We start from the raw sequence: 12,627 nt of genomic DNA, 5'->3' as shown, positions 1-12,627 counted from the left end.
GGTCCGCCATGGCGACCGCGCTGCTGCCCCGGACCGCTTTCGCTGCCGCACCCCGCCGCGCCAGACGCCGTTGCCAAGCAACCGCGGGAGCGGGGCGCTCCGCCGCGGCTGCGTCCGGGTGGAAAGCGGCGCCTCATAGGGGAGTTCCCCGACGGTGCATGGGACGGACAGCGTGTGATGTAAATGCCAGGGAAGTTCATCCACCTAGTCCTTCTGGGAAAATCTATTCCCATGCACATCACTAACAGGACCATGAAATCAGATTCTCACTTAATAAACTAACTTACTAAGCCAAAATATTAATTTTGAGGATTCCAGAATAGTCAATATATAAGCTATGAGAGTTCAAAGAGGTAACATGGAAAAGCTGATCACTGACCTCCAAAGCCAAGCATTAATATCCATTTTCAGCTTTGAGTATGGACATATCTTTGTAAAAGAAAGAATGTTTCAAGATTCTGAAACATCAGGTTTTAACTTTTCCGCTGCTGTAAGCTCTGCCAGTCACAGAGATGTGAGGAAATGAAGGCTGATGTCATCAGTTACCTTGCTAGAATTAAAAGAAGATACAATAGGTATAAAAATGAACCTGAGCTCTCTGCAACCTCTTTTGTCTTATCTGTGAGCATTTCTGGATAAAATGAATCTTAAAGAAGAAAAGTAATAGAAGATCAGAGATAAAACTCAACCAAGTCTGAAAAAAAACATGAAAAAAACATGAAAAAGCCATTTATGCTAAATCAAAACACTGCAGTGAACTCACTTCTCAATTCATGGAGAGCACAGGGAAATCAAATGCCCAGTTGTCTATCAATGCCTTGAGTATCTGTTCCAATTTACAAGTTTTCTGTCAGATCTGCACTTTCATGCATATATGAATTTAGGGGCAATAGTGAGCACGTTATTTTTTCTCTGTGTGTGGGAGTTAATGAAATATTTGCCTACGTTCCCAACTGAACAAGCATACAAAGTGTAACAGCTGAATGTGCTACTTGGCTATAAAATTCTGCAAAGGGTTCCTCTTGCAGGAATTCCTCTCCTCACTGATGTTTTGTTGTTGTTGAGGAAGGTTATTTGTTTGTGTAGGAACTTTACCCAAGACAGGCACTTACATAAAACCAGGGTATGTCACCAAGCGCCGCAGCTCAGTGCCTGTAAGTCCAAGGTTTCACATTGCAAGTTGCAAGTGTGAGAGGGAGCCCCAGTACCCCCTTGCCTGGCACAGTCCTCAGCAGCATTTTCTTTACTAGTTTTTGGAAGAACCAGTGTCACTGTGACAGCAATCTTACACTGCTTTTGGCAAGCATGTCACCCAGGACTGCTTGATATGTAGGGACTGAGAGGCTGGGGATGTTCCTACTGGTAGCACAGCAAGGGATCTGACTGTTTTACATGTGGTGATCTGCAGGCAACATGTTCCACCAGAAGCCATGACACCATGCTGGTTAGAAGTGTGAGTTCCCCTGCTCCTGGGGAATGTGGGGAAATGATACGTTTGGTGAGTTTCACGTGCCATGCTTATGCAAAAGCCATCCTTATCTTCTATAGGTCAACAAATCAGGAGGAAAAGCTAGTATCAGCTGCAGATGAGTAATTTCCTGCAGCTGACTTCCTCTGCTCCAAATCTGCCTTTGTTTGTTACCCTCTGCACATACACATCTGTCACTCTTCATTCCCTGTTTTTCCGAGGCTATTTCCAATCTGATCTTCCTCTAATGCACTGGGTTTCTCTCTGGTCAGTTGTGTCTCCAATATGGGTAGGAAAAGTTACTTCTTATTAATACCAATCAAAGCCTCAAAGCAAGGCAATATAAAGAGATAATCTTTAACGCACCTCACCAAGTGCTGTTAACTGCTTCTTGTGTATCTTTACCATATCCAGTTAAGAAATCTCATGCATGAGTGCATGCTTCTTAGTTTCCTTACAAGGATCTTACTGCATAGCAGCTTGAGAAATACTGGATCATTGTTAAAAAATATCACTTAAATAACTGGCACTGGCAGAAATCCCAACCAACACTTTAGCCTGTCCCTCCGGTATCACGACTGGTTCAATGTGATTCATATGATATATGTGTTTGACAATTCCTGCTCTTCCGCCATGATTTACTTTTATATTGCAAGTAAGCAACTGCAGTGCAGTTAGCACAGAGTGGTTTTATGATGTCCAGTACCACATACCAAAGATAGCTTGCTGGTTTTATAGAAGGTCTGGTATAGGTATCATTGTTTTTCCATTGGAAGGGTTTATTTGGTGGTCTTTTCCTCTCTTCGCCTCTTTCTTATACTCTTGAACAGCAACTCTCTACCCCGTTGTGTCACACCCCCTTTTACAGCTGCAGAGCTCTACGCTGTTCTACCTTTACCATTTTTTGTGTCAAGTTTCTGCAGTTAGCTATAACTGATACTGGTATCCCAAGTGTCTTATATTTATCTGCCACTGCAAGTCTGGAAAGCATTGAGAATTTGGCAAGGGAAAGTAAAAATTACATAGACAGTATCTGAAGTATTTCACCCTTATTCTCTCCCTCTTTTCCCTGACAGGTTTTAGATTGAAAAGAGGAGAGGATATGAAGCAACAGACACATCATATTATCTTTTTAAGGCCACATGTGACAAAATACTTCTTAATACTTCCAAATTATTCTGAGACCAGTTTATTTCCTGGAGTGTAAGAGCATGCAGTACAAAGGAAAACCATTCCAGTAAAGCACTGAGTGCCTGGAAGCTTGTCTTTTTTCCTCCACATCTTTATCAGCAGACCTAATAACCAGAGCTGTCTGCAGGTATCACCAAAGGAGGCAGTTGCTTTGTATAAGAGAGTGTTGGGTAAGGGAGGTCAACAAAATCCCAGCAGCCCCAACTGCAAAATCCAAGCAGTCAACAAAATCCCCACTTTCAAGCTGCTCCCAATACATGCTTCCCCTAAGTAATTCACAGCACTCATGCTGCCCTGATTATCTTTCTTTCATATTTCATTCTCTTGCTGCTAGAAATGCCAGTTCAGGAAGTGTCCTCTTAGGGCTGCTTTTTCTGCTGGAGAACAGGGATGGGGAGGGGCTGGAAGGGGAACACTGCACCTTTACCTGTGCTGAGGGTGGGTGCATTCATGCAGTCAGTGTTGGCGTGGTAAGGGAATGAGCTACAGTGCAGAACAGAGCTAAGCATGCAATCACTGTCACTACTGTAGATAAGCAATTTACCTTTCCTTTACACCCTGAGTATTAAGTGTGTTAGTGCTATCCCAGGGGGAGCTACACATTGGATTCACCCTGATAACAAATGTGCATATCTCTGAGTTCCTTTGTTTTGTGCTACATGAGACACTGCCAAGAGAATGACAGTGGGTTGTGGGTTGGTTTTGGTTTTGTTGGGTTTTTTGCCAAAAGAAAGGGAAAATACAATAGAGAAAACAAGACAAAACAGAATAAAAACAAACCCAAAGCCACACATGCTCATATCTCCCACCAAACCCTCCAAATTTACCTTCCTTCAGTCAAGAGAACATGGCATTTTTCTCTCTTATATTTATAATACTTTTATCTAAAATGCTACTCTTGTTCAGACCTTTATTTCCTCTTGCTCCATTTGGAACTATTTTAAGTCCTGAAGGCTTCAAATCCATAACCCAGATCTTCTCAAGCCATTAGCGTAACTTCACCTGCAAAATAAAATGTCAAATTCAAACAGCTACTTTCTGAGTTTCTCATCTGAGCAGGTTCTTTCAGAGAAGAACACATTCCTGTTCTCAGTATGTTCACTCTTTGAATTAGACTAATGTCTATTAAACTTCATTCTCCATTATGGACCAATCATGCAAGCTTACCTTTATAACAGCCACTGGTTTCCTTGTGTAATCAGGACCACAATATATTGTTTGTAGTTGATAACTGAGAAGTGTAGCAAAAACTAGAAATGCAAGAAAAGGAAATTACTGTCAGTGACTTCCCCTCATAAATGTTAAGCGTTTATAAATTACTGCCCAAAAAGTGACAGTGAATATTTTGACAAGTTTCAACACTTTATATAAAATAATCAGCTCCTGTGAAGTAATGACATTTTTTGCCCAAATACCACTGACGCAACATGAAGAATGCAGGAAGCTTAGATGACATCTCTTCACTTATCAGGGCAGGAAACATGTCTTATTGCAGACTATTGTTCATGAGAAGTAATATGTTTTATCTAAGATGTGGCTGAACTTGAGAGCTAGACTTGACTACCAATAACATCACGTGTTGCTAGTCCAGTTTGAGGAGTTTCACATTGCTTCAGTTTTGGATTTTAGGTTATTTCCATCCAGACCTTGGCTTAAGGTAGCTATAAGCCTCGCTAGAGAGGAAGATGGGTCTCAGGTCATAGTATCTATTACTGGTATTTTTTAATAGCATTGCTGAGTCATAGCAGCAACTGTGAGTTATAAGGCATGTAAAACAAGTAACATGCAAAACGTTCATAATTTTTCTGGTATTATTAATTTTAGTTTTAATTAACCAAATGGCATGAGCTTAAGCAATAACATTCTCTATTTCCTGGTTTGTAAAATCCCGTGTGTTATATTTACCTTTACTATTAAGATATAATTATGCAGATAAAGGATTTCTTGGACTTAAACCAGAAATAGAGTCTGTTGGTCTAGATCCACAAATGCAGTTCATATACTAAGTAGTATATGCACTTCATATGTGATATATATGTCATATTTGAAGTTTAAATTGTATATTCACCTAACAGCAAGTCTGCAATGACATTTATACAACTATTGTACATATTAAAACATAAGACATCATTCGACATTCACCAGCAAACATTTTCCTAGTACACGTATAAGCTTTCTTTAGCCACTTCTTTTAAGGTCCTCAGAAATTTTAACCAACTGGTCCACAGGCAAGATAACGCACTAAAAAAAGCTCTCTTAAGAGATTTGTAGTTAACATGTCCAGAGATGAGTTTATTAATATATAGGCATGCTAAGGTGGGTTTCTGTGTTGTCTTTTCAAACCTATAGATTTCAGTGAGGCTATGTGATGCAAACACAAGCAGAAGTTTGGTTGTGTCTGTGACAGGAAGTATTCCCCTCCTAAAAATATCTCGAAAGTCTGTGGTGGAGTTCTATAACTACTATTAAGAATGTGGGCAGAAGATAAGCAGATATCCTCCCTGTTAACAGAAAGACTCCAGTTTGGATCACAAGGATCCTCACTTCCATTGCTAGAATTTTTCAGATCCCCTCTACCTTGACTTCTGCTTCTGTAATTTAATGTCTGCTCTGATAAAAAAACAGCTAGAAGTGCTAGTAAGATAAACTACAAAATGGAACTGCTGAACGAACTGAGCATGTCAAGCAGAATCTTCATCAAGTTTCTCATAGTTTTGTCTCCACTGATGATGGTTTTCTTTCCTTGTACGGACAAACACTTTATACTATTGAAAGGGAGCACCAGACACTGAATAAATATCTTCACCAACTATGGAAAAGAGTCTTCTCTGATAGATCTCAGACAGTGGCAGGGGTCTAAGGAATTCTATATTGAAATACTTGCAATTGTCCTGTATTAGTTTAAAAGAGATTACGTCAGAATGTAAAACTGAGCCCTAATTTCTGAACACAGTTTCTCTGTTTATATACAGGAGTAGATTATTGCAGAAAATTATCCAGAAAAAAATGAGTATTGATGCTGCCTGTTACAAGAACTGTTGTGCTTATATGATACGCAACTAAATAAACATTTTTTTTTTTGCTATGAAAAGAAGTTAATAATAAGAATGTACACAAGAATTCAAAGCAACTGAAAAGAGCAGAACAATAAGGTGAAAGAGCAAGCATATGTAAAACACTGCTCTGAAAGCTGGACACAGAGCTGTTGAATAGCGGGCTACCCTGCTCTAACTAACTCCCAAAATACAAATTTGTATACAAGTCTCCATCAAGGAAACATGGCACTGAAATATTGTACCCAGCTTTAAGGAGCACAAACAAACCCAGATTAATTGATTTCAGATGAAGATCTGTGCATTGAAAACAAAAGAAAAAAAACAACAACAAACAAAACAAAACCAAATTAAATATGCAGTCAGGTTTTCTGTTTTGCATCACTGTTTAGAGCTCAGTAAAGAAATCTTTCCAATGCACAACAAATTTGCTAAATCAAAAAAGGGACAGAAATACTACTTAAAAAAATAATTGTTTTATAAGTTAGCAGGATACAGGACTGAATCTTATAATTTATATTGCAACATGTTCCAGAAATACTAGAAGAAAAATCAGGAAACAATCATAAAGGTCATAGTGCTAAAGGGCTGAAGAAAGTTTGGAATTATTTGTATTCATTCAAAAAAAATAAAATAAAGTGAAGATACAAGATATGAAGCTGGTAAAACAGCTGAGCAGAACTGTAGAGATTTGAACTAGCTTAGGTGATCAGTCATTATAGTGAGTAAGCAGTTATACAGCTATGGAATTGGAGGAGTATGTAGTGTCAGAAAGATAACTGGGATATATTAGCTAAGATGTAGAATATTTCAAAGTCAGGTTTTCCCTGATCCAGCTCCAGGAGTTCACATGACTGAGCTGAAGGTCATCAATAGCTTGTGATAGGTCATCCTCCTCAGTGGGATGTTTCCATACCCTTCCTTGGAACTGTTGTCATTGATCCCTTTTGATCTTCATAGGAAGAACCCTTGTGGCAATATTCCTACACAGTGTTTACTAAAAGGGCACATTTTCTGGAGCAGATGGGATAAAAAGTGCTCCCAGCTTAAATAAGTATATGGATATGCACAAGTAGCCAGTGTGGACAGAAATGTCCTGGTCTTTGACTCTGCATTCAGGCTTGCATTCACAGAGAGCAGAGCAAGGGAAGTTTCTGCTGGACAGAGTGTATGGCATCAACCTCAAACATAGCATCAAAATACCTTACTGCAGTCGTTCAACAGTGGAAGGATCCACTGTTGCTTATGAGGCTTTTCATTTGGATAAAATTAGATTAATAATGAAGGTAGCATAATAAAGATTTAGACCAAAGAGGTGACACATAAGCCTGTCCAGCCGCATATGTACCAACATAAAGGGAAATAACAGCAGGATATGACAGTGATTCTTTGAAGGAAGCTACTTTCAAAATGTTGTAATTTTTTTTTCCCTAAATGTAGCTGTGAAGGTTCACAGCAAGAATATGAATGGGGCAAAAACTTAAAATAGCCTATAGAGCAGGCTTGGTAAGGGATTTGAAGAAAAAAAGTATTCATGCCAAATGAGTTTATAATCAAACATTCACTTAGAAAAACATTTTGCTTTGGCATCATTATGCACTGGTTTAGGACACCAAAGCCCCCAAGTACCCGTAGCCATGTAATGGTCTTAGCTTTCGGTGAGCTTTACCTGTGACAGGAGTTAATGCACTTAAAAAAAAATTAGAGCTCAGTAAAGAAATCTTTCCAATGCACAACAAATTTGCTAAATCAAAAAAGGGACAGAAATACTACTTAAAAAAATAATTGTTTTATAAGTTAGCAGGATACAGGACTGAATCTTATAATTTATATTGCAACATGTTCCAGAAATACTAGAAGAAAAATCAGGAAACAATCATAAAGGTCATAGTGCTAAAGGGCTGAAGAAAGTTTGGAATTATTTGTATTCATTCAAAAAAAATAAAATAAAGTGAAGATACAAGATATGAAGCTGGTAAAACAGCTGAGCAGAACTGTAGAGATTTGAACTAGCTTAGGTGATCAGTCATTATAGTGAGTAAGCAGTTATACAGCTATGGAATTGGAGGAGTATGTAGTGTCAGAAAGATAACTGGGATATATTAGCTAAGATGTAGAATATTTCAAAGTCAGGTTTTCCCTGATCCAGCTCCAGGAGTTCACATGACTGAGCTGAAGGTCATCAATAGCTTGTGATAGGTCATCCTCCTCAGTGGGATGTTTCCATACCCTTCCTTGGAACTGTTGTCATTGATCCCTTTTGATCTTCATAGGAAGAACCCTTGTGGCAATATTCCTACACAGTGTTTACTAAAAGGGCACATTTTCTGGAGCAGATGGGATAAAAAGTGCTCCCAGCTTAAATAAGTATATGGATATGCACAAGTAGCCAGTGTGGACAGAAATGTCCTGGTCTTTGACTCTGCATTCAGGCTTGCATTCACAGAGAGCAGAGCAAGGGAAGTTTCTGCTGGACAGAGTGTATGGCATCAACCTCAAACATAGCATCAAAATACCTTACTGCAGTCGTTCAACAGTGGAAGGATCCACTGTTGCTTATGAGGCTTTTCATTTGGATAAAATTAGATTAATAATGAAGGTAGCATAATAAAGATTTAGACCAAAGAGGTGACACATAAGCCTGTCCAGCCGCATATGTACCAACATAAAGGGAAATAACAGCAGGATATGACAGTGATTCTTTGAAGGAAGCTACTTTCAAAATGTTGTAATTTTTTTTTCCCTAAATGTAGCTGTGAAGGTTCACAGCAAGAATATGAATGGGGCAAAAACTTAAAATAGCCTATAGAGCAGGCTTGGTAAGGGATTTGAAGAAAAAAAGTATTCATGCCAAATGAGTTTATAATCAAACATTCACTTAGAAAAACATTTTGCTTTGGCATCATTATGCACTGGTTTAGGACACCAAAGCCCCCAAGTACCCGTAGCCATGTAATGGTCTTAGCTTTCGGTGAGCTTTACCTGTGACAGGAGTTAATGCACTTAAAAAAAAAATAAAATTAAAAATTAAAATATTTTTTAAAATATATAATTGTGCAGTAAAGTACTAGTAGCTTTCATAACTTTCCCCAAGAGGCACAAGTCTTGGAGACCTAATCATTTATTTACTTCATAGAACTGGAAATAATACCCCTGTTGTAGGTACTGAGTACAGCTCGGTTGCATGGCCCAGGGGATGAACACTCAGGACTTTAGGTGCTATTGTCAAATTCACAGTTTTGTTTAAGGTGGCTTAAAGGAGGAAAAATTTACACAGACAGGAAGGAAGGGCAATGGCTAAAGAAGCACTCATGAGGAGTCATTGAAGAAGGTACAGAGGAAAAAAGTCCATGTTATGTCACTAACTAAATGAATCACCACATAATGAACAGGATAACAGGAAAAGTGTAAGCAAGGAAAAATCCTGTTTTGTTTCTCCTTCCCCTGTACTATCCAGGGAAATGAGATTTACTGCCTTCTTGATAAGTAATCTGGATTTCATCTAAGAAGTATCAATTTGTACTGCCAGTTTCTTCTCAAACTGCATTAAATCTGAAAGCCCTTGGATATTTAGTAACACGTCAGGCCAGAAGAAAAAAAGTTTCCTGTCATTTTAGGCTGGGTAATATTTTATATAACTTTACACCTACTCTTTCCTAAAATAGAAAATAAAAATGTATTTAGCAATTTATATAATTTATTTTTTTTTTAGACTTTATTTGAATATTTCCCACAGAATCCAATTTTCAATTTCCAGCCTTCTCTATGTAAGGCCTTGTGAACAAAATATTCCATTATGAAATGACTCAGTTTAACAGCTAGTGAAATAAATAGTGCTTTACATTTTATTTTGCCAGAGCATTCCCACTTGACTTATAGTAACAACTTTTATAGCAGTGATTAAGTGAAGACTTTGAGAAGGTCTGACTTTACAAATATAAAATAGCAGCTGACACTTCTGGCTTTCTAACTGGAATGTAAATGAAATTTAAAGAGATAAGATCACTGTAAGATTATGGTTTGAGCAAGATTATACTTCTGGTATAGGTTTAACATGAGAGTAAGTGAGAGTAGAATCTGGGAGCATTTCATTAGCATATCACTTAAAATATTTTAAAGCATTTACTTACTCCAGCAAGTGAAATAAGCAAAACTTGTACAAATAAAATACTAATTGTCACTGATCTTTTATAACCAGAAATACCTTTCCTACGTCAGTTTATTCATGTTCTCCACATTGCAGGATTGCAAAATGAAGGCAAGGAGAACACTAGGAAGAAATAATGTATCTAAGAAGTGACACAGTAACCACAACTTGTATTATCTCTGATTGTTTTGCCTTGCTGTGTCTGTGCAAAACACAAACAATAGTGCAGCTGATAACAGAAAGGGTCAAACCACTACGGATGAAATTGCAAATGTAAGATAATTACTTCAGACACACAAAATGTTATTAGGTAATCTACATTAGTTGCAAATCTTTAGATGTTTGTGATTATATCCCAAAGGCTCATCTTCTGCTATGTTTGTCTGGATTACCTGGGCATAATGTAGCATCCCAAGTGTGGCTCTATTAAGAAGTGAGTGTAGAGCAGAGCAGAACTTGTACTTGGACTTTTGTTTCTCCTTTCATCTGAGAGTTGACTCTCCTCTCTGGCAGCTTTAAAACAGTTTTGTAATGTAAGCAAAGACTAAACAATGAAAATGAATTTAAAACTCACATGCTTTCAGTCACATTAACTCCCTGCACAATGTAATATTGTATAAACAAGGGCAAATAGTCCAAACTAACTATGACAATTGTTCCCCACAGTGTGTTTTCTTAAGACTTATATAGACAAAAGCACTGCAAGTAAGGCAAAGAATGCTATCTTTTAACTGCCCATCTCTGGCAAAACTCTGGAAATTATTATTTTCTGTGTTTCAGCATTTGAATAATATTTTAAAATTACTCTTTGTGGAAATACTATAAAATACTCCCAGGACAGTTTAGTACAATAGTTGAAATAAATCAGATTATTTGGTATCACTATGGACTTGACTTGCCTCCCCCACTTTCACAAAAACTACTAACTGACACCTTTCTACCTCCAGTTATTGGACATCATTATATCTATCAAATAAGTCCAAAATGCAGAGATAATTTGTCTAATTTACAAATAAAAATTAACATTCCAGAAATAGAAGACCTAGAACAGAACTTAAGCTGGGGTAAATTGACGTTGATCTGGAAGGTGTCCCTGTACCTCATCTTACTTGGTTTAATAATTAGTCCAAACTGTCATCTAGCAGAGTTCTAGTTAACCAGAAAAGAAAGCAACCAAAAAAACTAGCCTGGAGATTGTAATAGTAAAAGAACAAGAGTAAAACAATAATATATTATTTGTCTACAATAAACTCATAGCCATGCCAAACTCAAAATCCTATTTTCATTCTAGGGGCCACAAAACTTGAAGGAGACATCCCTTCACCTCACCATCTGAGCACCCTTCCAGGCAAAATCATGACAATGGGAAAAGACAAAATCCTGGACATCATGTAATCTTTTGCTTTTATTTTTATTAGATCAAAACCCTACTTGGGTTAAGCACTTTTAAGGAGAGAGTATTGTTTCTTTGTGGGAATTGCTGATAGGGGTTTATAGACAACAGTAACTTTCTATGTCGTAACCAGTAGTAACAGTAGAAAGATCTTGTAAAGGAGAGAAGGTTTGCAATATCTCCTAAAATGTTTAGATTCTCAATTCTCTGACTAGCTGTTTCATAACCAGATACCCCACTGCAAATACTCTTTTCTGTTCTGCATTTTTTCTTATTCTTTACCTTCACTTCATGGTCTGAAGTGTCTCAACTAAAATTCATACTTAACATTCAGTTGTTGATAAGAGACAACCAGCTAGTTACTTTGAAAAAAAGTGAAGCTATGTGCCTCTCTAGCTACTGAAAAATAGAGAACTCACCAGAATATAAGCAAATTGTGTGTTCAATTTCTTGTGCAGACTTGTGCAAATTTAAGTTAAGTCAGAGGTCTGCTGTTCATAGAAACTTATTATTTCTATAAAAACTGCAGCTTTCAATGAAATTTTCATATGCAAGTGTAGTTTCCAGTATTTTTCTAATAGAGACAATACCTTTCATGCTACCTATAGTTGAGGTTCCTTTAAGCCAAGGATTATATGATACTTGGGAAATTGGATGTCAATTAACACATTTCAATAGTATTACCTTAAAGGTATTTATCATCTGTTACAGAAAATGATTCTCCTTCAAAAATGCAGATGTCAGATCAGCTGTCATGAAACACCAAGTAACTTCTCTCCATACATAGTGAGGCATAAACCTTGGAATCTTACATTAAAGCCCTGGCTTCAGACATGCTGGTACCAATTCAGCCAACAATACATCAGCTGACTTTCTATTTCCTTCCTACTAACTGCACATCCAGTCCCTTAATGACTTGGTTGGTGGTGTAAAACTAACATAATTCTATCTAATTCTGCGGAAGTGTGGAAAACTATTTGATTTTAACATCATAAGTATAGCTTGGCATCTGTCGAGAGCAGAGCTGTCAGAGAAATGGAGCACCAGAAGAGACTGCCTTCCTTTTCCTGACTCTTCCAGCAGCTCATTGAGTGGCCTGTGCCAAAGAGTTCATTTTCCTGAGATTCCCTTTTTCTTCTCTGAACTGAAACTCACTGTGACTGCACTTAACATAACTAGCATTCTCCATATATTTTTGTGAGATCTACTAATTAAAATCTCTAGTGATAAAATAATAGTGACTCTTTGTTACATGCTTAACTGGAACCTTAAAAAGACAAGACTGCAGTTCTTCAGTGTTACAGGTAGGGGCTTATTTAGCAGTCTCTTCAGTTCTAAGCTTTATAAAGAAAGCAGCCAGGGAGCATCAAGAGCG

This window comes from Chaetura pelagica, unplaced genomic scaffold (genome assembly GCF_000747805.2).
Source record: "Chaetura pelagica isolate M959 unplaced genomic scaffold, ChaPel_1.0 scaffold261, whole genome shotgun sequence".
In the NCBI taxonomy this organism is placed as follows: Eukaryota; Metazoa; Chordata; class Aves; order Apodiformes; family Apodidae; genus Chaetura; species Chaetura pelagica.
The sequence above is the reverse complement of the archived record's forward strand: the minus strand, read 5'-3'. Positions refer to the sequence as shown.